This window comes from Adiantum capillus-veneris, chromosome 30 (assembly GCF_014529385.1).
Source record: "Adiantum capillus-veneris isolate H3 chromosome 30, ASM1452938v2, whole genome shotgun sequence".
Taxonomy (NCBI): domain Eukaryota; kingdom Viridiplantae; phylum Streptophyta; class Polypodiopsida; order Polypodiales; family Pteridaceae; genus Adiantum; species Adiantum capillus-veneris.
Genome location: NC_140960.1, coordinates 105,815,800 through 105,833,074, shown reverse-complemented (window position 1 = coordinate 105,833,074; position 17,275 = coordinate 105,815,800). Strand labels below are relative to the sequence as shown.

Sequence of the window (17,275 nt, the reverse complement as noted above, 5' to 3'; positions counted from 1 at the left end):
AATGCCATAAATGCTTGATCTAGGCAGCAAAAATCACGACATGTGTGGCTGGCAAAACAACGCACTTGCATTTGGCAAAGCAGGTGCCATAATGCCCACAATAGATCAAACAATTCATTGATTCTTTGGATACCAAAAATTGTAAATAATCAGATACCAAAAACGCTAAATGTTTGCAAGTGAAATCAGTTGAGAAATCAGATCAGCCTCAATGCCATCCAATTAGGGCAGCCCTAGTGGTCAGAGATCGTACACAATTGGATAAGAAAATTGACTGGCAAAACAAGACATACATCTGGCAACAACCCATCCATGACTCTCACAAAAGGTCAGTTTCAATGCCATCCACTTAGAGTAGCCGTAGTCCATAGAGATCGTACACAATTTACAGGAAAAATGCATCAAGTTGGTAGCTGAAGTGAGCTCATGATAGATTGGCAAAATAACTTGTCAAAACCTAGTTGTAACGCTCACGCATGATCAAGCAAGATGCCATCCAAAAAGATCGGCCTAATAGCCTAAACAAGGTAAATAGTCATCAGCCAAACATGTTGGAAGTCTGTAGATGGAATCAGCAGCTCACAGCTTGCTCCCAAAACAACCCACCAAATCAGTCCAAAGATAGTTGCAAATGGGCTCACAAGTGCCTGCCCAACGCTCACAAACTGGTCATCAAATCACAAGTGCCTGCCCAACGCTCACAAACTGGTCATCAAATCAGCCCAACAGATTGCATAAGGGAGAAAGAAGCTACACGTCTCTCATGTAGAGAGAACCATTCACTACTGGGACGCAAGGACTGCCTCGAGTATTGACCCATCAAGCAAGCAGATTGTGAAGCTTCTCTCTTCTGTGGGAACCTCGCCAGCTTTGCAACAGACAATCATCCCTTTTTGGATGCTCTCACCAAAGAGGGTGACATGACGATTAAGCAAGCTCGACTCTGCTCCACCTGGGGCATGTCTGAGCAATAACGGAAGGAGGCCATGGCATGTATGGCATGAAATGCTCTCCAATGGATCGAGCATGAGCGTTTTGCTACAACAATGAGGACAATGTATCTGAGGCTTTCTTTGAAAGCGGACTCGGCTCCGTCCATGCTGATGCTTGCGTCACAAAACACCAGTAGTTGGACCTTTAGATGGTGGCAGGTCGGCCTCGAGAACCTATTCCTTGCTGGCTCCACTTGCTTCTACGGGCATCCCATGCCCGAGTCGAGTTAGAGTAACGTGAGCTTGGACTTGCTTGATCGAGCCCTTTGCTGGTAGCTCAATCTCCTTTGGGATGATCAAGGCGGCGAGACTATTTCGTGAAAAATTTAGTTGCATTAGTATGGCTGGCTTCAAAGAGCTATCACATTGCACCAACTGCTCTTCTAGACTCTGCAATGCTTCTCATGTCATAGATGGAGCTACCAATTGCATTGTCTATGTTGTTGACAACTGTCTCAGCTACATCTAAATTGTCATGCTCTAGTGCTATATTGTCTTCCCCTGCTCCAACTATGGGTTGTAGGTCCACATGGCTCAAAGCTTGAACGCTATCTACGATGGGGAGAGCTTTGTGAAGATGAGGAAAGTGCCTCTCAATTATCAGTCAAAGGCCATATAGATGCTTACATTCTGATCCCCAATCCGTACAATTTCAGTAGTTGGATTGCATGCTCACATGATACCAGTTTGAGGCCGAAGTAGTGCTAAGGACTTTGAATCACATGTGTCCTTCCTCTATCACTTCGAGGGTGCTTGGATCCGCCTCAAATCGTTTAAGAATCGATTCACCTGCTGCTAGCTTGGCTGTATGTTGCTTGCTTGATCCAAAACGACTAAAACGCTCGGAATCACTTGAACGGTTGTCAAATTGAAACAACATGAGCTCAACATTTGGCAACAACAAAGGCATAATCTCAAGCGAAAGAGAACCGCTCTTACCAATCTCCTGCTTTTGCTTGAAGAATTCGAGAAGCAATATATGTCCCATGCACTGAATCGCCCACCAACGCATTCAACAAGACCAATAGAGACCTGTTTATCTGTGCATTTAGCAAGGTATACTTGACATATTGCCATAATCGCTCAACCAAGTTTGTAGTATCCACATTCCCAACGGCTTCGGCACATACATGTGCTGCCACACCAACCAGTGGATACATACCGTCGAATATTTTCATGTGCTTGATACACCTGCAATAGCTCATCGTACCTTGCATCAAATATATCCTCACTTGTTGCATGCATCAAATTCTACATGCGATTGTACACATCATCGCGCTTATCCTTAGGGACCTATGCACAACAACGCCATGTGAGTACGACAATCAATTCGTAGACATGAGTTGACACAAAGAACACATCAAAGAAATGACCTACCTGGGGCAATAGGTTCTCAACCCATGCCTTCTTGACATGAAACCAACATAACAAAACTTTGCATGCGTCTTGTTGCCGCCTTCCATAATCGTTCTCTCCAGCAAAAAGAATCTTGATCCACAACCTTGAGGATGGCTTCGAGCTCTTGCTGGCTCTTATCAATGACAATGGCTCCGGGCTGAACGTCACCTAACCTTGCAAAGATCATCCTGAACGTGAGCTCTAGAGCCACCTTTTCCTGGCTGGTACCCACATCATTGCTGCATAACATCAGCCATATTGGAATCCCTATGCCGTTTTGGTTTGGCAAGACTGCACCATAGAGCGGTAGACCATAAATGTTTGTCTTGAAAGTGCTATCCACGGCCCATGAGTTCCGACGAGAGAAACAAAGAGTGACTTGTAGCATTCACTCGTCTTGAATGAGGAGGATGAATGGCGGCTCGTTCTCATCAGGGTTTTGGGGACTGTAAGGCTGCACAAAGATTACCTGTCCATACAAGAAGTATACTTGAGGATGCATGCTCACCCATCCACCTTAAGAAGTTGAGCATGTAGTATTACCTTCTTCAATTCTTGCAAACGTAGAGCCTCTGCAAGCATGCACCCCATTCACTACCTACAGAGTTACCTACAGTCAAAAGAAATGTTGGATCAAATGCTATCAAAAACTCAGCAGAGAAAAGGCTTCTTAGAAATTCCAATGGCAAGCTAAGTACCACAAGTGCGCATTTGATGAAACACCATTTGCACCTCTTTTGGTATCATAAAAAATCTGTAGATTACACGATCCAGCTCAGATGCATTTGCCCTGTGAAACCTTTCCTTGGAGATCGACATTTTGGCGACATGGCGGCACATCCCAACATCAAACAAATCATCCATACAGCATGCAACTACAGTTGAATGCACCGGCAAGTGGTAAAGGTCAGCACGTGAGCTAGGTATGTGCCCGGTGTGATCGCCATGGATTGCGATAGTCACCCTATCACCATCATGACAGTGTTGAACCACCAGCCTAACAGGCACCCACACCTCTTTGACTTTCGTTGTCGTCGCTTATCCGCACCTCTTCGATCTATGCTTCCACCTCGATGGAAAATGTATTCTTGTATCCACTTATATGCTCTATGCCTCTTTGAAGATCCGACTAGGACCAGCCGTGTGTGATGCTTTATCATGATTCTTGTCAACTGTTGCTCAACTTGAGATGTTGTTGTCTCGATTGAAGAGGTTGGGCAATTTGCGGTTCTGCTACTAATAGGCATCGCAGCTACATCACGATCAATGATCTTCTCTTTTAGTAAGCATCCACATGCAGTGATTGAGTCTTTTATGTAATCAAGAGGCAACCCATGTTGTCTCTTGTCTGTGCACCATTCCTTCTGGACGGCCTTGAGAGTGGCAGCCACTCCAAGATGATTGTCATGTGTCAAAGGGCAATGGGTTGCATGAACAATGTGTGCCCAATGTTCCATAAAGGCAACCTTTAGGCCAGTAGATTTCAAGTGCAGGCAACCTATTTCCAGCCCTATACCTGGACAAAGCATCAAAGAGTCTTTCATCCTATCCCACTTATTTAAATCAAACAATCCCCAAAGATCGATCTCTTGAAGTATTGCTAGTGACATGGTCTCTGTCCCTTCCAAATCTTTGGCCATTAAGGAGTATGTCATCTCGTTGAAGGAGAAAAATGTTTTTGATGTGTATGAAGACGGATCTAAGACAACCCAAGAGCATTGCGAATGCCAACATGCGATTGAGCTGGGACTACCTCCATTGTTTTGTGGCTAGTAATCCATGCCATTATCCTCGTTGATTGGCCAGTCATTTGACGATTCTCCTTCAGTCGTTGTTTCACCATTCAAATATCCACTCAATGGCCAGTCTTCGATTACATCGATGGGAGGCATCTAATACACAGCATCTCTCTCTCTCTCTCTCTCTCTCTCTCTCTCTCTCTCTCTCTCTCTCTCACACACACACACACACACACACACACACACACACACACACACACACTACCTGGTTCAATCCATGCTACCTTTGAGCTTCCAATCTCCTACAGAGTCTTCATCTCATTACTGTCTCAGATACCAGCCTCCCCTTCTCCTGCTCTCATCTCACCTCCGATTATCTCTGATTACCTTGCATTCCCGCGAGGGCAAATTTGAAAACGGGATGCCCGCATGAAAGTAATGCCATGTTGGCCCACCATTTGCCACCTGGGACTCCACCTCAGCCCATTCGCGCCACGTTTCCAATCCATGTCACCCTCCCGTCCGAGTTTACCTCCCGACGCCCCCGTTTACCAAACCCCGTCCAAGTTTACTTTTTTTAACCACATGTAGCGCCCCGATGGCATCAATCACGGCGCCCCACTTCCGCGCCCTTGATCCCACCGCATGGGCTTTCTTAAAGCTCCCGTGCCCCTTAGTGCTGAGGCTCGACCGAGTATACGAATAATTGCATGGCGGCATAGGGGAGGTTAAATATTGAGGACAATCTTTATATTGACTGGAGTAGCTTCCAGAATATTATTGGAGAAATCGACGTGCAAGAGCTGGATGCCATACTCGCGATGACAATCGGAGCTGATCTAGGCGCTGCGCCTGAAGCGAACATTCATCAACTTGAACATCCTGCAGGAGGCAAGTATATGGGCGATGATATTATCGATGATGAGTACATGGAATTCGCAAGCATGCTTGAGGGTTTTCTCGACGGCTGATCGACTGTGGAAACTGAATATCATGAGATCGACGATCAACGTCTAACAATGTTAGATCGATCTCGCTGCAAGCAGCTTATATAACAGCTAGCACTTCACAAAAGAAGACATAATTTGCTTGCTCATCTAATTGTCAACTGCAAGCTGCAGAAACTAGAAACACAAATTACAATATGACGAAGCATAAGCATGACGGTACGCAAGATGTCGTACAGCTGCCCGATCAAAAAATTAAAGGAGTGTACATGATGTGCCATTTGGATCTGGGCTCCTAATTAATTACAAGCTGTCTGCAATACAAATGTAGTATTGAGACCTGCATGGAGGAGTTTAAATTCTTTGTATTAATGCAGGCGTCCAAAAAGATAAAACGGGCATGATCACCTGACCTGTATTATGACATTCCTTTTTGGCCTGCCAAAGGCAAAGGCCATAGTGATCACTATACTTTTTGCTTAACTAAATTCAGAATTAAAAAATAAATAAATACAATTATACCATTGGTAGAAAACTAGAGACATGATGGGTGAATTCTTCAAGTGTAATATGTTGTGAACTCATGAGTGGTTTTTGGCCCGCCCAATGCTCACAACCTTAATATGAGATGAACCTCAACCTTCGCACACTCCAATGCATGATGACAGAGCCGCAGCTTGTGATGATAGCGAGGAGAGCCATTCGGTCCCCTAACTCCCGAGTCGGAGTCCTCTCTCTCTTTCTCTCTATGTGTGTGTGTGTGTGTGTGTGTGTGTGTGTGTTGCCAAGTTGTCAAGACTTGGTCGCCATCTCTCTTTCTCTCTCCCCACGTGGTGGGTTCCTGATTAGCAAGGGAGGTGAGGGGGTTAGTCAAGGTCGTTGTCGAGGATGTGGACGTTGCCCACGCCGCCCAGTTGCTACATTAATTGGGCAGCCTGCTTGGGCCGGGGCAAGTTGTTCGTGAGCTTGCTGTACGTGATTCCCATCTTCCTCGGCCAATCATGATGTCACAGTTGTGGAGGCTTCTTATTCAATACGGTACCTGCCACACGAGAGACACGCACGTGTATTGTGATGCTGCAAGGCATGCATGCGAAGCTCGGTGTCTTGAGGCGTCGATACCATGCAAACATTGGCAGAAGGTGTCATCAAACGAAACATATAAGGATATTGTTGTGGCTTGGACATTCTTCTCTTATAGTGTCACGCGTGTTTGATGGGGTCTTGCTATCCTAGGCGCTTTTCTTCTTCTTTATGTACCTTGTATATGTGGAATGCACTCTATATTAGACCAGTTATTTAGGCCCAACATATGTTATCCTTGCTAATAATCGTGGACCTATATAAGAGATGACGGCTCTTACTCTTACTTTTGTTGGTCATAGGCATGGACCACCTTATATGGCAGCAGTGATGGAAAAACATGAAGTATAACTTGCTCCATTCTTTCACATGATGCAGGTGGTGTTGTTGATGTTGTGTAGGAGATGCTTGCGGCTATGGCCACTTGTACAATAGCAAGCATGCCACCAGTAAGGTGGCACGGAGCATGAGACATCAGGTTGAGATGTAGATCACGCTTGAAATTAATTGCTCAAACCAAGCATTATGTTGTAGCATGCTGCCAGTGATGTCCCCATCATGGCACCACCACCAATTTTTGTAACCTTAGCATGGCTCATGTTAAATATGGGCTAGCTAAGCGACGTGTAGGTGGAGCTGACCAGGGGAGCCGATCACGATGCTTTTTGGCGGGGCAACTTTTTTTAAAGTTATGCAAGGGAGGCTGCAGGCAATGTGCAGATGTGCGTGCGTAGTGTAGTGGTATAGCTCCTGCTCTTGACAGGGAGGTCTGGTGTTCAAGCTGTGTGTCATGCAACACGTTGATCTTTTAGTCAACTCCTCCCAGCCGGTTTCATTTGACTGACAACCGGCTCCGGCTGCCCTGCCACGCAGGCAAGCTAGCCAATATTTAACCAAACCCCTCAGCATTTCACTCTTATTATGATGGAGGAAAATTTGTTAAGGGGAACACTTTGTTGCAGAGTTGTCTCTAGCATGAAGATGGCAATTAAAGCAATTGGATACCCAGTGCAAGGGTAGCAGCGACTCGTGAGCCTTGAGACCTTGGAGGTGAAGTTAATACTAGGGTAGAAAGGGGTTTCACGGTGTGTCAAGGGACTAGTTGCATGTCAAATTAGGATGATAGGGCTACCAAAAACCGCCTCATCCCTCCACCCTTTGCACCAAGCAATATAACTCCAGTGGGTGGATGTCATGCACTATCGATTGAAAAAGCTGGTCAGCCAAGTATTAGCACTGTGCATGCCATCCACGAGGGCTGAGTGAAAAGCTACAAAATAAATAGGGTTGATGGAGCAAAAGCTACATGCAGGGTTGCAAGTGTATCAAAAGGCAGAAGGTGACAGAGAGGTAGGCAGTGTTCTGAATACAAGCGCTATAAAATGAATTAGCAATCAAGCTCATGTATCATGTACAACAGAATCCGGATGTGAGAGGGGATATATATTGTCCATGTGTTTAATGTAGGTGTGGTGTGGGTGGCTGATGACAAGAGTGAAAGCAACCAAGAGGACCACTAGGTTGCCCCCAGCCTCACCAAGCTACAACGTAGATGAAAAGTGCAATTGTGAGAGGAGAGGTTTCAGGAGTGGGGTTTTGGATTAATGTTGTCCAATTGACCATGGGTCGGACCCCCCCCCCCCTTTCTCTCTCTCTCTCTCTCTCTCTCTCTCTCTCTCTCTCTCTCTCTCTTTGCATTAATGCACCATAAGTTTAACAATTTACCATAAATGCTTCTGACATTGGGACTTACCATGAGATCGTGAGATTCCGCTCTGGCAGGCACTACATGTCCAACTAGATGCAGTTGGAGCCTTGGAGGGCATGACAACCATTCTCTTTCCCTCCAACCACACACCTCGTTGGAGGCAAGGGAGTCGGGACTACTTCATGCCCTACAAACTGCACGTAGCTAGGTATGTGGTACCTCTAGGGCAGAAGCTCCTAATCCTAGCACTATATGAAAAAGAATGAGAGAATCCGTTTTTTAACATTAGAAAGCATCTCAAAATTCTTGTGCATGAAATGTACACAATTTGTTAGATGGGCAGGGTAGGAGGCATTGTACAGGGAAGTGCAGACTTGCCGACGTCTTGATGAGTAGGGGACTCTCTACATAAGTGAAGGAGATAGGAAAACATATAAGTCGGAAGTGAAGGGCTAGGATGAAAACAGGATGAACACCTAGCTTTAAGAAAACTAAAAGTAAGACCAACAAGGGATAACAAAAATAAAAGGTTTTTAACTACATATAGAAGTCTCACAACCATGGGAATCAAAGAAGATGTAACATTGATGCACCTTGGTAGAGTATTAGGCTATGGTCATGCAAGCCTTAATTTTCAGTTGCAACGCCCGACCACCTTTGATGACGTGCAGGTTCCACCGGCAAAGTTGTGTCACTATTCCAAAACAGGCAGTCTTCAAACTATGCCCGTTAGTTGCTAGTCAACTCAAGCATCACTCACCTGTTGCGTCTCATTCTCTCTCTCTCTCTACTCGCTATTGCCTGTCATACTTTGAGCACCGTACCTGCCATGTCAGACCAGGTCGAGGCTTACTGATAACTAAGCCTTGCGTGACCATGCCCTTATATTAACAAAAAGAAGCTCCTCACAACTATGGAAATGTATATTGTGAATGCTTTGGTACTCCTATGGAGAAAGCCAATGATCTGGCTAGATTTTATGTGTTGACTTGGGGTCTTGTGAGTCGAAGTCTGTGACTTCGTTTGCATGCTAGGTTCGTGGATAAAGCAACTTAACAAGGTCCTCCCATGGTTGCTTTTCATATTTGTTTGACATGAACTCCACATCCATTTGCGTTAAGGTTGGCACAATATCCACAAGGCTAGCTACTACTAATCTAGTAACATGTTCAAGCACTTGCATGATGCGTTCTCCCATGGTGATTCATAAATAGTATCAAGTTTTCTAATATTGAGATGACAATTACAGTGGCGATAGCATATGAAGTTACATTTACATTTTGTATAAATTTGTGTGGATGCCATAGATAGATCGTTCTTTACATCAATTAACAATTCTTCGATTTGGATGATGTTCACTATCTAGCTTTATGCATGTTCAAAGTTCCTTTTAGTCCAAAAATTAAGAATTCTTTGTCTGAATTTTGCAACATTTAAAACTGCAAGATATTGGTAAACCGTTGTGTAGCTGCATAGGTTGTAAATAGATAGACACTTGTGGAATGAACCTTGCTTTATTTTGCACTATGGGCAGGCCGAACCACGTAAATTCATGTGTCTTGATGTTTAATGTTGGTTATACGTGGATTGGATAAGCTGTTTTCTATGTATCTAGTGTGATGAAAGCGAGCGCGTGTGCGCGCACTCTTGTGCATTTTCATGTGTAATGCCTACTCTAGTTGTATGGGTAGCTGATCATCAATATTATATCAGTTATAATATATATCTGACTGGTAAATAAACTGGCTGATCTGTACAGTGTATATTAATTGTAGCTATATTATATATTTGATTGACATAATTAGCTACCTGCACCAGTCAATATGAATATTGTCGATTGCGGCAAAAATTAGGATTAGCTTTCCTGATCCATCCTCATTAACCTTGGTCCCTGCATGTAGGGCCCAGGCTAGCTGAATGGAATCTCAAGAGATGCCATCCTTCACTATATTAGAGAGATTTGGGGCAGCGGCCTTAATAATCCTTGATCTCAAAAGGTGCCTAATTTGGCATAGCTAATCAGATGAATATTATGACACGGTGCCCATGAGAACTGCGTTGTGTGTGTACTACTAATATTAGACCATTTCATTACTGCTGTAGGTCATCGATTTTCTTAACTAGAATTATCCACCTCTTTACACCAGCTAGGTCTTGTGTTCAAAACTCAACTGCTCTTCAGAGCTGACATATGCAATCGGCACGGCTATGTCTTCCCTTCAAAGCTGAACCCGTCGCGTGACTTTCAATTGGAGTTTGACTTTGTTTCTAGCATCCCATCGATTGTAGACTCAAGAGGAACCTATTGCTTTGATCACTAGCTGTTGTTGGGGAAAGAGTTATTTCCCAGTCTTAAAGGTTCTTCCAAGTTCTCTATCCCTTCAGGGCAAATAGGATATTCTCCTTGCTAATAAGCAGGGCCCACCACTCACTGATTTTAGAGATCTCATGACCCATTTTCTTGCTTGTCTAATATAAGACAGCTCGTCTCCGTTCAAAACTTACACCTCTCCTTTAATTAGATTTGGGCAATATACTTGTCTCCCAGTTCACTTTACTAATTTTTCCATGATCTGTATCATAGGAATCTTTGAATTGATTGAAGACAAAGTTACCCATATTGAGCATCAACAATTGGATCGGAGACTATCCCATGCAAGGCTTGCTATGGATGAGAGGATTCATGAAAATGGTTTACTTACTATTTAAGCAGGGTGCATGTTAGCGGGTGAGCATGATGGACATCTATAGCATAGCTATCTTGTCTACCTTCAATATTTACACCTCTCCTTTAATTAGATTTGGGCAATAAACTTGTCTCCTAGGTCACTTTGCTAATTTTTGCATGATCTGTATCATAGGAATCTTTGAATTGGTTGAATACAAAGTTACCCATATTGAGCATCAACAACTGGATCGGAGACTATCCGAGAATCTGCTTAGAAAAGATCTGTTTTAGGCAACCATCTTGATAGGAGCAAAATTGCCTAGGCAAGGCTCCATCTTCTTTCATCTGAGTGCAAAACCCTTAAACGTTATCATTGTCATATTGGGGAGATTCCCAACAAAGAGACGTTTGTGGTGTTTCTTCCTCAACTGTTTTGGGGGATGATCTCTACATCAGGTCCTGTTGGGCGAGAACCCTAAAGAGTTTTTGTAGGGAGGGAGAAGATAGAGAGGAAGCAATGGTGGAAGGTGTAGAGGGAGTAGCTAATGTAGGTGAAGAGTACTCTCGTTCATCCACAAGCTCTCCCCCACACCCAAAGAGAGATCTATTTCTTTGAATCAACCAAAGCACCACATCTTCTCTTTTTTAAAAAAAAAAACATTGAGCGCGGTGAAGGTAGTTGGGTACACATATCATGTAACTACAACTACAATACACCCTCAAGGGACAACCGTGGGAACACCCCAACCTATGAGCCTCAAACCCTCAACATTGGGGTTACATCACAAAGGTCTCACAAGTTGAGCTATGCTTCTTGGGTAAAGCACCACATCTTTTCTTATCTTCATTGATGGTCGCTACATGAATGGACCCTGCTACGACTCATTAGAGATGCCTACGCAAAGGAAACCATGGGGTTCTTCTTTCCTTGTAGTAGACCGTCAAGAGGATTTTTTTCCCCTAAATGTTAATACAAGGTAGGTGATGGTGCTATGGCAAGGTTGCCATGATTCTCTCTTCCTCGTTAGTGTCCCAATCAAAAAAGACAGGCTAAATGGGCTAGAGGCACACCAAAAAAATCAACGATTTTCATGAAATTTATTCTCACACATTGCATGGCATTAAAAAAGTGGACATTTTACAAAACTTATCTATAAGCTACCATGTAAAGAGAGAAAGGGAGCTCTACAATGCTCTTATAGCCCATATTGTAGTGTAAATTTTCCAATTGAAAATGAAAGAAACTCGGTTGTCACTCCATTGAGCCTTCATTTTCAAGGCAAAAAATTGTACATTTAAAAGAAGAGCCCCTATTGTTTGCCTAGTTAAATAAGGGCTCACTTAAAACTCTACCAATAGCTGTTAGGTAGCAAAAAAAAGAAATGTTTTGTCACTATTTACACTAAAACTTGTGCAATCTTGCCAACTTTCTTTTATGAAGGCAAGCTTGGAATTTGATTTTTTTTGCTATTTCAACCGATAAAAAATACTGTAAACCTCGTTTTTTGGAGTGTCTCTCTCTTAGCGTCAAAATGAGAGCAAGAGAGAGTCTATTCATACCTTTTCTTAAAAGAAAAGTCAGAGAGAGAGAGAGAGAGAGAGAGAGAGAGAGAGAGAGAGAAGAGAGAGAGATGTTGGGTTCTTGCTCTAGGCCTCCTTAGGGTTTCCGCTTCGCCTCTAGCCGTGGGCTTCTTCTACGCTGCACCTGGGGCTTATTCTACAGCCGAAAGGGAGACAATAGTTGGCTGCAACTCCTCGCTGTGACCTCGACACCGCTTTCTTCTCCACTTGGCACCTAATCAGTTCCTCATTTGATTTTTTTGCACAATGGCTCTCCCCACAATGTTCTGCCTCAATCTTTGTGACGCTTCACTGTCACCTGTGGTGTCTGATAATGATGTCTTGTCTGTGGGATCCATAATTTCTTGTTGATCCATAATGTTAATGTTTAACTTGTTGATCCATAATGTTAATTTGTTCGCAAACGTAAATGGAAAATTTAAGAGAGGCACTTGAACTAACCTAGCCACCAAAAAACTGACAAAAGAAATTGAATGAAGAACATAACCCCAATCTTCAATAAGATTATGTAGCAAACCCGTTGCATCTTACATTGTTTAAAACAAAATAGTGTTCATTTTTTTACAAACACATATGAAATTTACAAGAAACTATTAATAGAATGCACTCTCAAAACTTGTGTTGATCTCTCACAAACTAGGGCTTATCATAAGTAGACAAAATACCGCTAGGGCTAGCTTATCATAGGGATGATCTCTCACAAACTAGGGCTTATCATAAGTAGACAAAACACCGTTGCATTTCAAACTACATACCAAACAAAGCCTTTACATCTAGAGGCACTTTAACTATTGCTGCACATTTGGCCGCAATCCTCCCAAAGCTTGAAACAACTCCACCTTCGTTAGGGCTGCTTGGTGCATGAACTCATGGGCATGAGAGTCCAAACCCAAAATTTGGAGAAACACATAGTAAATATGTTTGCATGGCACATATGTCAACCTCTTGGACTCTCTCTTTTGGAAGTCCTCACATGTACATCTTGGAAAATCAGACAATGTCACAGAGTATGAAACTTCCTTTTCCCTTGACCCCTCTGTGCTAATGTAGAAAACATGTGTTTCATTGCACACAACAATAACCTCTTTAACTAATGTTGCTACCATGCATTTTCCAATATCAATTCTGGTCTGAAATTCTTTTGTCAGCTTTGAGCACCATTTAATAACCTTGCCATCCCTGTATTTGGGCCAAAAGGCACTTGTAACTCTATTTGCTGCTGGAATGCCCCCATTCACAGTTGCACATTCTACCCCATGTTGTTGTTGAAGTACAAATCCATTTGCTTGGAGTTGTTCTGCCTCATGTGGTAGTAGATTTGTACCCTCTACGACCCTCCAAACCCCTGGTGCAGGTCCGGGTGGCCCCACCACCATGTCATGAATCTTCCATGTGTGCATGTTACTAGCATTGCAGAACCATACATAACCCTCAACAATCCCCCCAGGCTTTGATCCTGATGAGGGATATTTTCTTCGACCCCAAAAGCACAGTGCAGCTACCCCAGAATTAATATTAGGTGAGCCTTGATTAATGAATTGTCCACATCTATCTGTTTGATCTTGCAAAATTCCAAAACATGTCATTTTACGTCCAGGTTCAATTCTCCTAATTGCCCATACCGTTTTTGCAACAGTCACCTCAGGTCAATACTTTGTTTCCCCATGTGCACGTGCATACTTTGTTCTACCAATGGGCTTAGTGACTGTGACATACTCGGGCCTGTGACTATCATCCTCTAGCACAACACCAGCATCCACAAAGATTGGTCTCTTTTTCTTTACACTCTTCTCCCTTATATTTGACCTATTCATCTCTGGACTTTGCAAACCCATTTCGTCCATTGAGCAGTGTGTAAGATTGACCAACTTCGTTGCAGCCGAGGCAGTGGATGAATGATTTAAAAATCTTTGCGCAAGGTCTTGTATTCCGGGACGACTACATGTCTTTGCACCTTTAAGGTATGCATTGTACTTAACACTTTGTAGTACAGCCATTGCCATATCTGCCCCTGCGGCTTCATATAAACTAATTTTCTCTTTGAAACCAAAGCATGCCCGCATGCTAGCATGTTTACTCTCAGACAAGTTAGTGTTTGGCGCAAATATGCCAGACTCATCTTGCATAACAAATCTTCCTCCCCAATGTGAAACTCTGATATCCCACCAAGCCAACCATGTCTCCAAACATGAAACCTCACCATCAACAGCATGCCCTGCTCTCCAAAAGTGACGAAGCTCTCCTTTGAAAATATTTGCTTGATCTCTGATGGTGCATTTCGCCATTTTTGGCATTTAATTTTGTGTTCCTCTTGTGAGGAAGGTTTGATACACTTAGTAGTATGTCGGATCATGGATTGCTCCCAATGAAACACGCAAGACCTTCCCTTAGATGGTACAACCTTGTTGGGACCCCCAAAGTAAACTGTTCTGATTGCTATCCAATTTGCATTAGCCTCATCAGACATGAAACCTCTGAACTCAGGCTTATCAAATCCTTGATCTTGAACCACCTTATTGAGCATCTTCCAAAACTCTATCTGTGCAAACTTATTCTCCACAGTAAACTCACATGTTGTCAATGAGTAAAAATCTGTAAAATCTAGTAAAATTGATCCTCTAGGTAACTTGACTTATGCCAAAATCTTTTAAAATTTTAATAATTGAGCCTCTGTGAAACGCGATCTCTCTGAGGTAGTGTTCGGGAAATTGAGGACTTGAAACTAATCACACCATATCTCACTTCCAATAATAAATTCGAGCAAAACATTAAAAATTTGAATGACTTTGTCATTTGAATTTAGAATGGCATTATCACTTTCAAGGCAAGTTACAACGTACACACTAACCATGAGGTTAGAGCCTGTATGTCTCTCAACTTTCGGGTGTCAACAACACAGCACAAAACATCTAAATCAAAATGTGCCATGTAGATGGAAGTAACACGGAATCACGATACATCAATTCAAAATTGAACATACGTCATAATCTACATCAATAGTAAATTAAAAGACATGTTTCAAAAACAAAAACAGCCTTGAGCCGGTTGCAAAATCAAAGTAGCCGGTTGAGGGGAGGGCAAGAAGGAGAAAATTCCGCTTAAAATACATGGAAAATAGTGTAATTTTGCAAAAATATTGGCTAGTATTGTAAAATTTCCGGTTCAGATTTTTCTTGGAGGGATTTTTGTATGTTTGTGAAAATGATATTTCCCGAACACTGCTCTGAGGTTCCTCTGTTGCGCACGTGCTTGCGTTTTTTGAGGTTTTCCCTTCTGCGTGCGTGCTTGCGTTTGCTCTATTACACATGCATGCGAGGAGCCATACCGATCTACCCGTAGGAGCGCGCACCGGCGTGCGTAGTTCAGGCAGGTCCGATTTTAGCTGAGCTTATCTCTTGCTGCCCTACACAAGGCCAGCGCAGGTCCGATTCCAGCCAGTCAGCGTTCAACCGATTTCAGCAAGCAGGTCAGCGTTCAGCCGGTTTTAGTCGGTTCATGAGCAGGTAGGCTGGTTCAAGCAGGTCAGGCAGGTCCGATTTCAGGCAGATTCACGAGCAGGCAGGTCAGTGTTCAGTCAGGCAGGTTAGCGTTCAATTAGCCGCAGGAGCGCGCACCGACGCGCGGTTGTTCAGGTATCTCCATCCAAGACAAGCTCAACAGGTTTGTGGATTCTGGTTTCAAAAGAGTGTGGTTTCCTGCTTTAGAAAGGGCTTTGAGAGGTGTGATTTAGAACACGATTGACAATGGCTGGTCGAAACTCCGCGTTGACTCGAAGGGGTCGTCCACCTCCGAGGTACTCAATGATGCTCAATGCAAACTTTGGTCTTTAAAATTGTGTGATTCTTTGCTTTGAAAGTGATGAGTAAACTCCGAGCTTAATACATCCTGAACTTAGCTTAACATTTCCCTTCTATATTAGCTTGGCTTTGAATGGGGATATTGCTCAATTTAATATCAGTTGGTTCTACAGCATGCAGTATGACCTCTGCATGCATTTGATGTATGGAGACCACGGCTAATTAGGTAGTTTGTTAGCATGTTTTTGTGATACATTTGTTCAAATGCTACCCATTTTAAATACCACATTTTCTATGCATTACGAGGGGCCTAGATACTGTAAACAGTCCATTGTAAAAAGGTGGATCTTCGTTGGTTTGTGATGTTTGGCAAATTCTATGGCATGGATCATCACAAACTCTCAAGGCCTTGTTTGCATATTTAAACACTTGAATAATTACATCTTTTTGATGGCATAGAAACACTCTACTTGGCATAGAAACAATAGTTCATCTTTTACTATAACTAGTACTTGTCTCGCAAATGTGAAGAGGGTGTATACACTATGATGACTACTAGTATATGTGCGTGAGTACTATCTTTCTGACAAATAAAACAATAGCCAACACGCACATAAACCATTTACTTTATTTACATATGCATTGTCTTATGATATTTGTACTAAATTTGTTGCTTAATGTGTTGCTTCATAAATTATGTTTATGAAAGAATTTTAAAGACCAAAATTTTTCACGTGAGAAGCCATTATGGGCTATAGTATTTTTTGAAATAATGCTCTATGTATAAAGGTAGCTTTGTCCAATTTTTTTAAAGATTTTTATTGTGTTTTATTTCAATATGGTGCCATATATAATTTGACTCTTTTGTAAAATTATTGTCTCCATGTTTTTTGTTGATGTTGAAACAGCCCGAAACCGCGTGGAAGATCACGAAGGGGAAGGAGTAACAATGCTTCTCTTTATGGCCAGGTAGATGCTAGTGATCAAGTATCTTCAGTCTCAGCTACCGACATGATAGAGGAAATTGAGACACAAGGTGAGGAGGTTCTTTCCATGGAAATGGGACAGAGCTCTCTACACGAAGTTGATGATACTTTAGCCCTCGAGGAGAATGGTTTATAGATTGTTCCATGGGAGATAATGGATGAGGTTACCGCAGCGTCTGAGATGGAAGATGAGCAAAATAACTTTATGCATAGAGGTGCAGACATTCTTGAAATCACACGTGTTTTTAGTTGCTTCGATTGTCCCTCCATTCCTTTATGTAGATTGATTCCATATGCGAGAGTGAGAGGTTTGAGAGATGATCTCAGTGGATTGAAGGCGGCCTTTGCAAAAGAAGGTTATATGCCAGAGAAAGGA

General features: G+C 42.8%; 1 pseudogene; it reads right to left on the bottom strand.

Annotated features, from left to right (window-relative positions):
- Positions 1–1,710: 1,710 nt before the first annotated feature.
- On the bottom strand, positions 1,711–4,045 carry LOC147418575 (uncharacterized; annotated as a pseudogene).
- Positions 4,046–17,275: the final 13,230 nt, after the last annotated feature.